At 39.0% G+C, this 14,908-nt stretch overlaps 1 protein-coding gene across 2 annotated transcripts in view; it reads right to left on the bottom strand.

Moving 5' to 3' along the window:
* Positions 1-845: 845 nt before the first annotated feature.
* Positions 846-14,908, bottom strand: part of BCLAF3 (BCLAF1 and THRAP3 family member 3) — a 333,169-nt gene continuing 319,106 nt past the window's right edge. For both annotated transcript variants that reach the window (XM_053706399.1, XM_053706400.1), the window contains exon 14: positions 846-1,281. The gene's annotated coding sequence lies outside the window, so the exon portion shown is untranslated. The remainder of the gene's footprint in view (positions 1,282-14,908) is intronic.

The raw sequence follows: 14,908 nt of genomic DNA on the forward strand, positions 1-14,908 counted from the left end.
TTGTGAATATCCCTCTTGAGTTATTCTGAATGCACATTTGCAACACAAAGTTCACACTCTGGACACACACTACTGTGCAGCACCATAAAGGCAATATTGTGAGATCAACATGGCTCTGGAAATCTGGTAACCAAGGGGTCTTGAAATGCTGCAAAGGTGCGCTATATGGTGGCCAACAGGTAAATAAAAATACACTGGGAATAAATTATTACATGAATATTTGATACATACCTTTTAAATTCTGTATAGATCTGGAAATCAAACAAATTGTTGCAGTAGTTGACAAATGTTTTATCACTCATGAATGTCCTAAACAATACCTACAGCTTTACGGAGTAGCATCTATTTTTTTGTAGATTCATCTCTCATACACAACACAATACTTGAAGTCTACAGTCATGATAACAGAGAGAGACAAAAAAATGTGCATTTTATAACATGAGTTTATGAATTGCAAACATGGGAAAAGAAAGCATATCTAACAATAATATGCAAAACAATTGTGTTGTTGGAATTCACTGCAGTTGTATTTGTAACTGAGAATTTCTCAATTATTATGTTCTCATTATCTTCATGATACGATGTGCAAATTGTTAGTTATTGCCAAGTAATTCAAACACTCCCTAAATAATGTCATGCTCTATAATGATATACAGTAGCTTACCCAAGGCAACAAGCAAATTCTGTGAATGCACTGTGGTTCATTTTATTATTGGTAATAAGAATATTTTGTACCTTTAGCTTTCAACACAAAACATTAAAATAAAATTATATGTTACTATTATCAGGTTTTGGATGTAAAAACTGTATTATTGCAGAATATGTCAAATGAAACAGTATCCCAGTCACAATTCAGGCACTTTATTACATTAATTCACAGACTTCCAACATACAAATTTCTGTAACTAACAAACACAACAAAAAAACAAAACAAAACAAAAAAAAGCATCTGGAAACCAGGCTTTATTTTGGGAAGTACGTATAATAAATATATACCTTCCCCTTTAAAGGATCTTTTCATGAAAAACTTTGTTTGCAAAAAAGTGTTGCAAGTTTTAACCAACTGTGCAGCTTAATATTATTTTATAAAAACAATCATGAAAACTGTAAAAAAGTTGTGCAGCATTCCACTACTGAAAAATAAAGTTATTTTATCAAGATTATTATCTTTAGTGCCAATGTTCCACAAAGTGCCCAAACAGGGTGTGTATCTTCCTGTGAGACGTGCAGTCTGTGTTCTGGACACAAGGTTCAGGTTCCTGTGGCAGCATCAACCCATCCCTGTAAAGAAAATGCATATGAGATCGCACTCTTGCAACATCAAATTATGCCTTTGTGATTCACAATAACTCAGACATTCATTGTTAAATACCTATGCCACATTGAGGTTATACACATTTAAAGTTATGGCCAATATTAAGTCTAGATATGGATTTAACTGTATGTGTTTTAAAATTTGTAAACATGTAGTCAGGTGCATGATTAAACAACTATACCAAACAGGTGCTAATTATCATCAATTTAATATGTAGGTTGAAACCCAATTGTTAACTGAAACATAAACAACTGTGTAGGAGGTATAAAAGTGGGTGAGAAATGGGGCCGTGTCCGTGCAGCATTCCTGACAGGATGCACCTTCTAAGAGCTGTGGCAAAATCCTCAATAATCCGCAGATTATTGGACTTTAAAGGCAGCCTCCACTATGGATTACTTAAGGATACAACTACCCCACTCCTTTGCAAGGTTATTTTCCAGCTCATTGTTGGGAAATTTCATACTATTTCTATCCTCAACACCGGCTAACAGCTCATTCTTTCCTACCCATCAGATTAACATTTTTGTGTCCTATATTCTTTGTGCAAGCATAGACTGTTACAATGGCAGCCACATAGCAAAATGCACTAATACAGACCCTGGATAAATGCTTCGCCAAATTGGTAAGTTTATTGTATAAAATCTTTCAAAAATCCCTACCCAGCTTTTACATGGAGACAGAAGAACCCCTGATACAGCGAATGCCTGAGGGGAACCATGAGTCGGTTTCTCCCAGCAACAAGACAGGTGAGCGCGACCCAAATCCAAAGTATACACCAGAAGGCATAACTTTACTATAGTGTGCAATATAAAGTATACACTAGAATGCAGAACTTTATTATAGTGTGCAATATAAAGTATACACCAGAAGGCATAACTTTACTATAGTGTGCAATATAAAGTATACACCAGAAGACATAACTTTACTATAGTGTGCAATATAAAGTATACACCAGAAGGCATAACTTTACTATAGTGTGCAATATAAAGTATACACCAGAAGGCAGAACTTTACTATTGTGTGCAATATAAAGTATACACCAGAAGGCATAACTTTACTATAGTGTGCAATATAAAGTATACACTAGAATGCAGAACTTTACTATTGTGTGCAATATAAAGTATACACCAGAAGGCAGAACTTATAGTATGCTCCACTGGTTATACAAAAAGACCAGGTTCTAATTAGAGACACACAGAACACAATACATCAACTAGCCAGAAAAATAATTACCTGGATCTCGAGGATATCTACTTTGCTAAATCACCGGGTCAGTCCTGCACGCATTGTTAATACAAGCTTTACAATCTAACACTTAAACTTGAACTACAGGATCTACAGTACTTGACACAGCACAAGGGACTTATCATAAGGACTTTTAAAAGAGCAGTATACACAAATGTTCATATAACTGCATGTAATAGACACTACTATAAATAAAAAATATGTACAGATACTGCTATAAAAATCCAGTATAAAACCTTTTAAAAACATACTTAAAAGCTCCCAGTTTAGCACTGTTGATGAGGTTAGTCTGGGACACCCACTGAAATGGTCTGAGAAAGCACACCCTCCCCTGCATATGAAAAGACCCATTATACAAAAAGTAGCTGTTGTCATGTTTATGTATTAAAACACAATATGTAGACAGCAATATTAATGTACACAATAGTTGTTCAAACATTATGTGTTAACTTGCCGTTTCATTATTACAGTGGTTATTAAGACTGAGCATGTGTGGTTCAGGAGGGGATGGCAGTTTGTTCAGTTAGTAGTTTTTTTCTGTTGTGAACGTAAAATGGCAGATGTTGTTAAAGAGGGATTATTCTTAAGCAGTTTGTTACAAGTTCTTTTTATTTTATCATTGGTAGCAGAGGATGGCTGCAAACTACACAAGCGAGCAAGAGAGGCCGCAATAGAAATACCAGCTGAAGATCTATATTAAAATGAAGGTATGGACATATTAATCAGAGCTTTGGATAATGTTTTTCTGAAAGAGGAGAAAGATCGAGCCTATGAAGCATACACAAACTTTGACAGCATTGCCAGAGGTGAGAGCATGGCGATGTCAGATTTTATTTTTGAATTTGAACAGCAAAATAGCCGTATGAGTAAGCATAAAATTATACTACCGGATACAGTGTTCGTATTCAAATTGGTAGACTCTGCTCATCTAGATGTTATAGGCAAACAACTAGCTTCAACTGCTTGCACAAACCTTACATTTGATTCAATGAAAGCTACACTTAAAGGGACACTAAACCCTACATTTTTCTTTCATGATTCAGATAGAGAATACAATTTAGTTCTATTATCTAATTTGCTTCATTCTTGAGATATTGTTTGCTGAAGAAATAGCAATGCACATGAGTGAGCCAATCCCATGAGGCATCTATGTGCAGCTACCAATCAGCAACTACTAAGCCCATCTAGATATGGTTTTCAGCAAAGGCTATCAAGAGAATGAAGCAAAAGAGATAATAGAAGTAAATTAGAAAGTTGTTTAAAATTGCACGTTCTTTCTAAATCATGAAAGAAAACATTTGGGTTTCATGTCCTTTTAAGCTCATATTTGGAGACATGGTGAATGACACTCAGAGCCGTATCCATCTGAAACTGAGCAATGTATTTTTCACAGAACAAAAGTGGATCAGCAACATGCGATTACAAAACAGTCAGATGAAAGAGTCACTGCAAGGCACAAATCTGTTAGATACGTTCAGAAGGAGAACAAAATGTGTAGTTTGTCAGAGCACGTTTCACTGGGCAAAGGGCTTCCCGCATGAAAGTGATCAAGTGAAAGTTACAGAAGATGAACAAACATGTAATGCCACTTTATTTCTCTAATATAAAGGTGTTTGTAGTTGAGGCACTAGGATCTGCTGTCATTGACACTGCTTGTACACATACAGTCTGTGGTGTAAAATGGTTTCAACATTTTGTTTATGAGCTTGATCCAGATAAATAAAGCCAAAATGTCTTGCACTCCTAGTAACAGATCATTCAAATTTCGTGATGATAAAATAGTTCACTCCATGAAAAGAGTTAAAAGGATACTTACTCCTATTATGAATTTTTCTTCGTTCTCTTGCTATCTTTATTTGAAAAATAAGGCATCTAAGCTAAGGAGCCATCCAATTTTTGGTCCTTTAAGATCCCAGAAAGAACTGGGAAAACAAAGTGTCACATTGAAACTGAGGTAGTTCCTGATCAAATTCCACTGCTACTGAGCAAGAATTCTTTAAAGAAAGCTGGTGCTGTGCTTGATCTAAAAAATGACCAGGCTGTCATGTTCAAAGAACCAGTTGCTCTTGAGCCAACTACCTCGGGACATTACTGTATTAACATTTTAGACAAGGAAAATAGAAGGGAATGTACTGAAATGCCAGCACAATATGAAACATCAGAATGTAAAATACTGACAATGATTGAACATATGGACAAAGAGGAAGAGCAGAAAACACTGTGGAAACTCCCTTGGCAGTTCGGACATTGCCTCCACAGAAAAGCTAGAAAAGCTAATTAGCTGTTCTGGTATCACAGATAAAGACATTGGTCCAATGTTAAAACTGATAGTAGACATTTGTGAGACATGTTTAAAATATAACAGACCAAAGCCAGCAGTAGGCCTGCCTATGGAAACTAGGTACAATGAAACTGCTGCAGTAGAATTGCATGATTTAGAACATGGCAAATGGTACTTACATGATTATGTCACACAATTCAGTGCTGGCAGCATGCTCACCTCAAATAAATCCTCAAAATTTGTGAAAGACTTAATTCATTGTTGGATTGCTGTACATGGCCCACCACAGAAGCTATATAGTGATAATAGAGGAGAGTTTAACAATGATGAAGTCCGAGACATAGCTGAAAATTTTAACATTGAAGTTAAAACCACTGCTGCATATAGCCAATGGAGCAAAGGTCTTTTTGATCAGCATAATCGAATATTAATAGAAATTTTTCTGAAAATAAAAAAGGATCATGACACTGTTTGGGAAACTGCTCTTGATAGGGCTTTGATGGCAAAAAATACAATGCAAAAATGTACCTGGTTTTAGTCCATACCAGCTAGTTTTTGGATGTAACCCTAATCTTCCTTCTGTCCTTACTGACAGACTACTAGCACTTGAAGGGACTATTGTAAGTGAATGGGTAGGAAAGCACATCACTGCATTGCATGCAGCACAAAAACTTTTCACTGAGGAGGAATGAAAGAATAAGGAGAGAACTTAGAAAACAGACTCAAAATACTGACACTAGGTGACAAAGTTTATTACAAGCGTTTGGATTTTGCTGAGTGGAAAGGACCAAGCACTGTAATTGGTCAAGATGGTATGGTGGTATTTATCAGACATGGTGGCTTATGTTTTCGTGTCCACCATACAAGACTTCGCAAAGTGAGTAACTCAAATCAAGAAGAAGCTGAATGTGAAAGCCAAAATCCAATGCAAGGAAAGGTTCATTGCTTCCAAAATTAAATGGGTAATGACAAGCACATTTTTATATCAGATAGTGAAGAGGAGATGGAAAGCCATGGCATTGACAATACTGATGTTACAAGTGAGGTAGAGAATTCTACAGATGCTCAAGCAATGATGCAAACAAGATCCCTCAATCTTTAAAAAGGATAGGTCGTCCAGTATGTTGACAAAGAGAATGGAAGTACTTACACTGTTGAAATTCTTGGTCATGCAGGAAAAGCAACTGGAGAATTGAATAACGTACAATTTGAAGTATTCAGCACCAGACAGTTTTGCTGGTACATCTGGATCAGCTGACTTGTCACATGTGAACAATCTTTGCATTAGACCATTTGAAAACTCAGTAGCTCAAAACAATCAAGAGATGGAATATGTGATTTTGATGGATGATGCATCGCTTGAAGTAGAAAAACAAGCTGAATTAAGTAACTGGAAGAATAATTATGTTTTGAAGCGGTAATAAATGTTGGCAAAAAGTGCATTTCAACCAGATGTGTCTGCACAATGAAAGAAACCTTAAATGGACTTGTTACATGACTAGTAGCTAGAGCTTTAAAGAGCTTAACATTCAACAACTTCCCAAAGATTCCCCAACATGTGCTTCTGAATCTCTTAAGAGCTCTTCTGTCTGTGATACACCAAAACAAACGGAAACTCAATTCTTTGGACATAAAATCAGCAAGGGACTCCATTAGATTGTGACATTTACATTCGTCCCCCACTCAAGGCTAACTGTGTGTGGAAGCTGTGGAAGCTTAAAAAATGTGTTTATGGACTTAGAGATGCCTCATTGTATTGGTACAAAAGAGTGAAAGATGGGGGCAGGGTGTCTCAGGTAGATCCAGCAATATTTTACTGGTTAAATCAGGAAGGTCATGTTAACGGAGTACTTGGATGTCATGTGGATGATTTAATTTGGGCAGGCACAACTGACTTTGCAAATACTGTGATTTCTCACTTGAAAAATACTTTTCAGGTTGGCAGAGAAAAGACTGATCATTTCTGTTACATTGGCATGAAAATTTCCACACACAATGAAGCTGTCTTTGTACGGCAGGAAAGATATGCTAAAAGTTTGTCTACCATTCACATTGATTCCACTCTGGCTTTACAACGTGACTCTTATTTTCACTGAATTTGAAATAGATCTGCTTAGATCTAGGATTGGTCAAATAATCTGGATAGCGAAGCAGAGTCGACCTGATGCCATGTTTCATGTGTGTTACCTAGCTTCATCAATTAAACATGCCACAGTACATGCATGAAGCCAATAAAATAGTGTGAAAATTAAAAACTGACCATGTGAAGCTGAATTTTCTGTTTTTGGGAAAACCAGATAACCTCAAGATTATTCTTTTCAATGATGCATCATTGGGTAGTTTACTAGATGTAGGCACACAAGGCAGGTACTTCATCATGCTAATGGGGCAGAATGGAAAGTTTTAGCCACTATGTTGGCAGTCGAAGAGAATAAGGAGGGTTGTTCGCAGTAGCCGTGCTGGAGAAACTCTTGCACTAGTTGATGGAATTGATGATGCAATATTAATTTCTACCCTCTATTCAGAGTTCATCACAGGTAATGTGAATTGACTGAGGTTACACATAACCTGTGTCACAGACAATCATTCCTTAGTTGATGTAATCAGATTCACAAAATCTGTTAAAGAGAAATTATTGCAGCTGGAAATAAGTAATATCAAGGAACTGATTAAAGATAAATTGGTGTGATGTGGTCACCTACCAAGACGCAGCTTGCACATTGCTTAACTATAAAAGGGGCATCTGCTCTACTGCTCCTAAAACACTTAATGATAGAATGTGGAATTTATAATTGTGGCATCTTAATAAAAAAAAACTGTGGTATTGTGTGGTGCTTTACAAATAAATTATAATAATAATGTATATGTTACTATAGACATTATAGTAGCTATAGCACACATGCTCAGGAGTTCTTCTGTAACAAGTATCAGCTAGCATACATGTCAGGTAGCGATTTGCTATTACCCCTTGGCAACAAGCATTAGCTGATACATAGAATTAACAAAAATGACACAAATATATCAGGCTGTGTTATCATTAGCCTCTGATTAAAAAAAACATAATTTATGCTTACCTGATAAATTCCTTTCTTCTGTAGTGTGATCAGTCCACGGGTCATCATTACTTCTGGGATATTACTCCTCCCCAACAGGAAGTGCAAGAGGATTCACCCAGCAGAGCTGCATATAGCCCCTCCCCTCTACGTCACCCCCAGTCATTCGACCAAGGACCAACGAGAAAGGAGGAACCAAGGGTGTAGTGGTGACTGGAGTATAATTTAAAAATAATTACCTGCCTTAAAAAACAGGGCGGGCCGTGGACTGATCACACTACAGAAGAAAGGAATTTATCAGGTAAGCATAAATTATGTTTTCTTCTGTTAAGTGTGATCAGTCCACGGGTCATCATTACTTCTGGGATACCAATACCAAAGCAAAAGTACACGGATGACGGGAGGGATAGGCAGGCTCTTTTATACAGAAGGAACCACTGCCTGAAGAACCTTTCTCCCAAAAATAGCCTCCGAGGAAGCAAATGTGTCAAATTTGTAAAATTTGGAAAAAGTATGAAGCGAAGACCAAGTTGCAGCCTTGCAAATCTGTTCAACAGAGGCCTCATTCTTAAAGGCCCAAGTGGAAGCCACAGCTCTAGTGGAATGAGCTGTAATTCTTTCAGGAGGTTGCTGTCCAGCAGTCTCATAGGCTAAACGTATTATGCTACGTAGCCAAAAAGAGAGAGAGGTAGCAGAAGCTTTTTGACCTCTCCTCTGACCAGAGTAAACGACAAACAGGGAAGACGTCTGTCGAAATTCTTTAGTTGCCTGTAAGTAAAATTTTAGGGCACGAACTACATCCAGATTGTGCAGAAGACGTTCCTTCTTTGAAGAAGGATTTGGACACAAAGATGGAACAACAATCTCCTGATTGATATTCCTGTTAGTGACTACCTTGGGTAAGAACCCAGGTTTAGTACGCAGAACTACCTTATCCGAATGAAAAATCAAATAAGGAGAATCACAATGTAAGGCTGATAATTCAGAGACTCTTCGAGCCGATGAAATAGCCATTAAAAATAGAACTTTCCAAGATAACAACTTTATATCAATGGAATGGAGGGGTTCAAACGGAACGCCCTGTAAAACGTTAAGAACAAGATTTAAACTCCATGGTGGAGCAACAGTCTTAAACACAGGCTTAATCCTCGCTAAAGCCTAACAAAAAGCCTGAACGTCTGGCACTTCTGACAGACGTTTGTGTAACAGAATAGACAGAGCTGAAATCTGTCCCTTTAATGAACTAGCAGATAAACCCTTTTCTAAACCTTCTTGTAGAAAAGACAATATCCTAGGAATCCTAACCTTACTCCAAGAGTAACCTTTGGATTCACACCAATATAGGTATTTACGCCATATTTTATGGTAAATCTTTCTGGTAACAGGCTTCCTGGCCTGTATTAAGGTGTCAATAACTGACTCAGAAAACCCACGTCTTGATAAAATCAAACGTTCAATTTCCAAGCAGTCAGCTTCAGAGAAGTTAGATTTTGATGTTTGAAAGGACCCTGTATCAAGAGGTCCTGTTTCAGAGGTAGAGACCAAGGTGGACAGGATGACATGTCCACCAGGTCTGCATACCAAGTCCTGCGTGGCCATGCAGGTGCTATCAGAATCACTGATGCTCTCTCCTGTTTGATTCTGGCAATCAATCGAGGAAGCATCGGGAAGGGTGGAAACACATAAGCCATCCTGAAGTCCCAAGGTGCCGTCAGGGCATCTATTAGGACTGCTCCTGGATCCCTGGATCTGGACCCGTACCGAGGAAGCTTGGCGTTCTGTCGAGACGCCATGAGATCTATCTCTGGCTTGCCCCAACGTCGAAGTATTTGGGCAAAGACCTCCGGATGAAGTTCCCATTCCCCCGGATGAAAATTCTGACGACTTAAGAAATCCGCCTCCCAATTCTCCACTCCCGGGATGTGGATTGCTGACAGGTGGCAAGAGTGAGACTCTGCCCAGCGAATAATCTTTGATACTTCCATCATTGCTAGGGAGCTCCTTGTCCCTCCCTGATGGTTGATGTAAGCTACAGTCGTGATGTTGTCCGACTGAAACCTGATGAACCCCCGAGTTGTCAACTGGGGCCAAGCCAGGAGGGCATTGAGAACTGCTCTCAATTCCAGAATGTTTATTGGCAGGAGACTCTCCTCCTGACTCCATTGTCCCTGAGCCTTCAGAGAATTCCAGACGGCACCCCAACCTAGAAGGCTGGCGTCTGTTGTTACAATTGTCCAGTCTGGTCTGCTGAATGGCATCCCCCTGGACAGATGTGGCCGAGAAAGCCACCATAGAAGAGAATTTCTGGTCTCTTGATCCAGATTCAGAGAAATGGACAAGTCTGAGTAATCCCCATTCCACTGACTTAGCATGCACAATTGCAGTGGTCTGAGGTGTAAGCGAGCAAATGGCACTATGTCCATTGCTGCTACCATTAGGCCGATTACCTCCATGCATTGAGCCACCGATGGGTGTTGAATGGAATGAAGGGTGCGGCAAGCACTTTGAAGTCTTGTTAACCTGTCTTCTGTCAGGTAAATCTTCATTTCTACAGAATCTATAAGAGTCCCCAGGAAGGGAACTCTTGTAAGTGGAACGAGTGAACTTTTCTTTTCGTTCACCTTCCATCCATGTGACCTTAGAAATGCCAGTACTAACTCTGTATGAGACTTGGCAGTTTGAAAGCTTGAAGCTTGTATCAGAATGTCGTCTAGGTAAGGAGCTACCGAAATTCCCCGCGGTCTTAGTACCGCCAGAAGAGCACCTAGAACCTTTGTGAAGATTCTTGGAGCTGTAGCCAATCCGAATGGAAGAGCCACAAACTGGTAATGCCTGTCTAGAAAGGCAAACCTTAGATACCGGTAATGATCTTTGTGAATCGGTATGTGAAGGTAAGCGTCCTTTAAGTCCACTGTGGTCATGTACTGACCTTCTTGGATCATGGGTAAAATTGTCCGGATAGTCTCCATTTTGAATGATGGAACTCTTAGGAATTTGTTTAGGATCTTTAAATCCAGTATTGGTCTGAAAGTTCCCTCTTTTTTGGGAACCACAAACAGATTTGAGTAAAACCCTTGTCCCTGTTCCGACCGTGGAACTGGATGGATTACTCCCATTAACAATAGGTCTTGTATGCAGCGTAGAAACGCTTCTTTCTTTGTTTGGTTTGTGCAACTGCCAAGTGGAAAAATAGTGCCCAAACATTTTATTCACTCAGTACCTCAGAAAATGAAAACGATTTTACATTCCAGCAAAAACGTTTAACATAATTAAGAATTATTAAAAAGCCTTTTGTATTTCTATTAGGCTAAAATCTTATATACACAGTGTAATTCCAGTGAAGTACCATTCCCCAGAATACTAAAATGTAAATTATACATACATGATATAATGTCGGTATGGCAGGATTTTCTCAGCAATTCCATTGTTAGAAAATAAAAACTGCTACATACCTTTTTGCAGAATAAACTGCCCGCTGTCCCCTGATCTGAAGTTTACCTCTCCTCAGATGGCCGAGAAACAGCAATATGATCTTAACAACTCCGGCTAAAATCATAGTAAAAACTCTGGTAGATTCTTCTTCAAACTCTACCAGAGAAGGAATAACACACTCCGGTGCTATTAAAAAAATAACAAACTTTTGATTGAAGAAATAAACTAAATAAAATCACCATAGTCCTCTCACACATCCTATCTAGTCGTTGGGTGCAAGAGAATGACTGGGGGTGACGTAGAGGGGAGGGGCTATATGCAGCTCTGCTGGGTGAATCCTCTTGCACTTCCTGTTGGGGAGGAGTAATATCCCAGAAGTAATGATGACCCGTGGACTGATCACACTTAACAGAAGAAAAACAATTATGCTTATCTGATAAATTAATTTCTTTCATGATGCTGAGTGTCCACAAGCCATCGCGTGTGGGAATATTCCCCTCCTAACCACTAAGAGGCAGAAGACACCAGAACTTTAAATCCATCCCACTTCCCATGACTCTCAGTCATACATATAGCCAAGTAAATGAGGAAAAAAGAAAAGCAGGAATGATAAAGTAGGACAAAGTGCAAAACAAGTACTGCCACCACCTGAACAAAAAGAAAGGGCGGGGTTCGTAGACTCTTACCACGAAAGTAATTAATTAATTAATCAGGTAAGCATGAATTTTGTTTTCTTTCATCAGATGGGGAGAGTCCATGAGCCATCACGTGCGGGAATCAATACCCAAGCCATAGAGTCCACAAGACCACAGTGAATATGGGGGGACAAACAGCGATGGCAGGACGTTATTATTCAGGCACGATGGCCCGCAGAACTTTCCTGCCAAAGGCAGCCTCAGAAGAAGCATACACATCAAAGTAATAAAACTTTGAAAAAGTGTGCAAAGAAGACATAGTAGCTGCCTTACTGATCAATAGAAACCTCCACACCCAAGAAGTAGCAACGGCTCTAGTGGAATGAGCAGTAATTCACTCATGGAGAGTTTTCCCACAACCAAATTGCAAATAAAGTAACAGCTGTAAGCTTTCTGACCTGAAAAGGTAGAAAGTCTTAAATCCTTTGTGGCTTCAACATAATATTTAAGAGCTCTTACAGCATCCAAGTTGTGAAGAAGACACTCCTTAGAATTCTTAGGAGCTGGACAAAAAGAAGGAACCACAATTTCCTGATTGATAGTATATGTAGATACCACTTTAAGAAGAAAAGAATAGCTAGTGCAAAGAACAGCCTTATCCTGATGAAAAATCAGAAAAGGGGGGTCAGGGTATCTGTGAGGATTATTAAATTATATATATATATATATATATATATATATATATATATATATATATATATATATATATATATATATATATATATATATATATATATTTTAATATATATGGTTGTTAAGACCACAGGATTCATTATACATGAAACGGGTTACAGCAGTTGTATTTACTCTGCCAAATGATTCTTGGCTGTGTAAACCAGCCCCCCTCTCTCATTCATCAATGAAATTCTTTGCATAAATGGCATAGACTGTTTTATAAATAAAGCCAGTGGGCTACTTCAAAGTGAATATTAGCATGATGGAGCCTCAGAGGTATATGCCCATATATGGGCTTCCTGCCCAAGATGGGTAATGAACTCACAGGCCCTCTGTGGGGAATAGACGTTCCGTCTGTGGGAATGGTTGAATCTACAAACATGTTCAAGGAATTGTAGCTTTTACCATCTACATGTTAAATGATCCCCTGTTGAGCTACATACGCATCCTGTCCAGCCATGTGTTCCTTGAAAGCATAGAAGCCAAGAATTAAGATTTCAAAATATCTTAACCTATGTACTTTCGATAACAAATTATCTATATAGTTTTCAAATATTTAATATGTGCCTCAGACTATCAAATAATAGATACAAAATAATGGATATGAGATTGTCTATTTGAATAACATTAAATATGAATACTTGCTGAATTTGATAGTAGCTATACAGTAAATTTAAAATATGCTCCAAAGATTTCAGAATAAAAACATTTGTTTCTTTATTTTACATGCAGCAAGATGTCATATGAATATTAGCCATAAACATGGATATATGTGGATATTTTCTATTTTAACATAGAAATTGATAAAATACTGGTGTTTGGTGTCAAATTGTACATTTTCTGTTATGTTAAATGAAATATAGATGCTGACAAGAGAGGTTTATTAATACAAGAAGTCATAGTATGTTAAATAATCACTTTATAAGGATGTATTAAATTGTTAGCAATACTGATGATGAGATCTGCATTTGCGGTTGTCTGCTGCCCCCTAGGGGATTAAAACTGGTATGACAGCCAAATAAATCAACTATTGGAATACATGCAGAGCCAGATGAGCCAATCAGGGAGGCGTTTCCCAAATAACCAATCAACGCTCAAATCCGTTAAGGGCAGACCAGGGAAAAGCTCCGAAGGGCCAATCCAAATTCTGTGGGAGTGATTAAAGAAAAGGGGGAGGAATTCTTTATTCTTGGAATAAAGGTCCAGACAGCTCACTGCTAAAGGAGACAGACTCAAAGAAGCATTAACTTTTGGAGAGATAATACATAGGCTTTGGTGCCAAGTATATTCTCTGCCATTTTTGGCTTCCAGCCGCTTTCCGGCTATTGCAGTGATGTCTCGATATCGAGGCATCACTGCAATAACATTTTTCCCCATCCGATGCAGAGAGAAACACTCTGTGGCCCTCTCTGCACCGGACATCTATGGCCGCAATCGTTGGTGGGTGGGAGCCGACGTGGGAGGTGGGTGGGCGGCCATCAATGGCTTGCTGAGTGCAGAGGTGGACGGGATCGTGGGCGGGGTAGCTGGGGGGGGGGCGCATGGACGCGTGCGCGTGCATGGGGGAGGCGGGTGGACGCGTGCACGGGGAGAGAGCGGGTGGGAACCATTACACTATGGAACAGTTTGTTTAAATTTAGAAGGAGAGAGGGGGAATAAACATTTTAATATAAATAATCAAAGTGATCTGGGAGGGGGTGGGGGTTTAGTCTTGGGGGGGAAGCTACACTACAGAAAAGTGGGGGAAAAAATAAAAAATATATATTTTTTTGTAAACTGGGTACTGGCAGGCAGTTGCCAGTACCCAAGATGGCTCCCAATAATGTAGAGGGGGAGGGTTAGAGAGCTGTTTGGGGGGGATCAGGAAAGTTTGGGGCTAAGGGGGATCCTACACCGCAGCTTATGTAAATATGCTAAAAAAAATAATTAAAATAAAAGATGCCTTTTATTTTAGTACTGGCAGACTTTCTGCCAGTACTTAAGATGGCGGGGACAATTGTGGGGTGGGGGAGGGAAGAGAGCTGTTTGGGAGGGATCAGGGGGTCTGATGTGTCAGGTGGGAGGCTAATCTCTACACTAAAGCTAAAATTAACCCTGCAAGCTCCCTACAAGATCCCTAATTAACCCCTTCACTCCTAGGCATAATACACGTGTGATGTGCAGCGGCATTTAGCAGCCTTCTAATTACCAAAAAGCATCGCCAAAGCCATAT

This window comes from Bombina bombina, chromosome 3, assembly GCF_027579735.1.
Source record: "Bombina bombina isolate aBomBom1 chromosome 3, aBomBom1.pri, whole genome shotgun sequence".
Taxonomy (NCBI): Eukaryota; Metazoa; Chordata; class Amphibia; order Anura; family Bombinatoridae; genus Bombina; species Bombina bombina.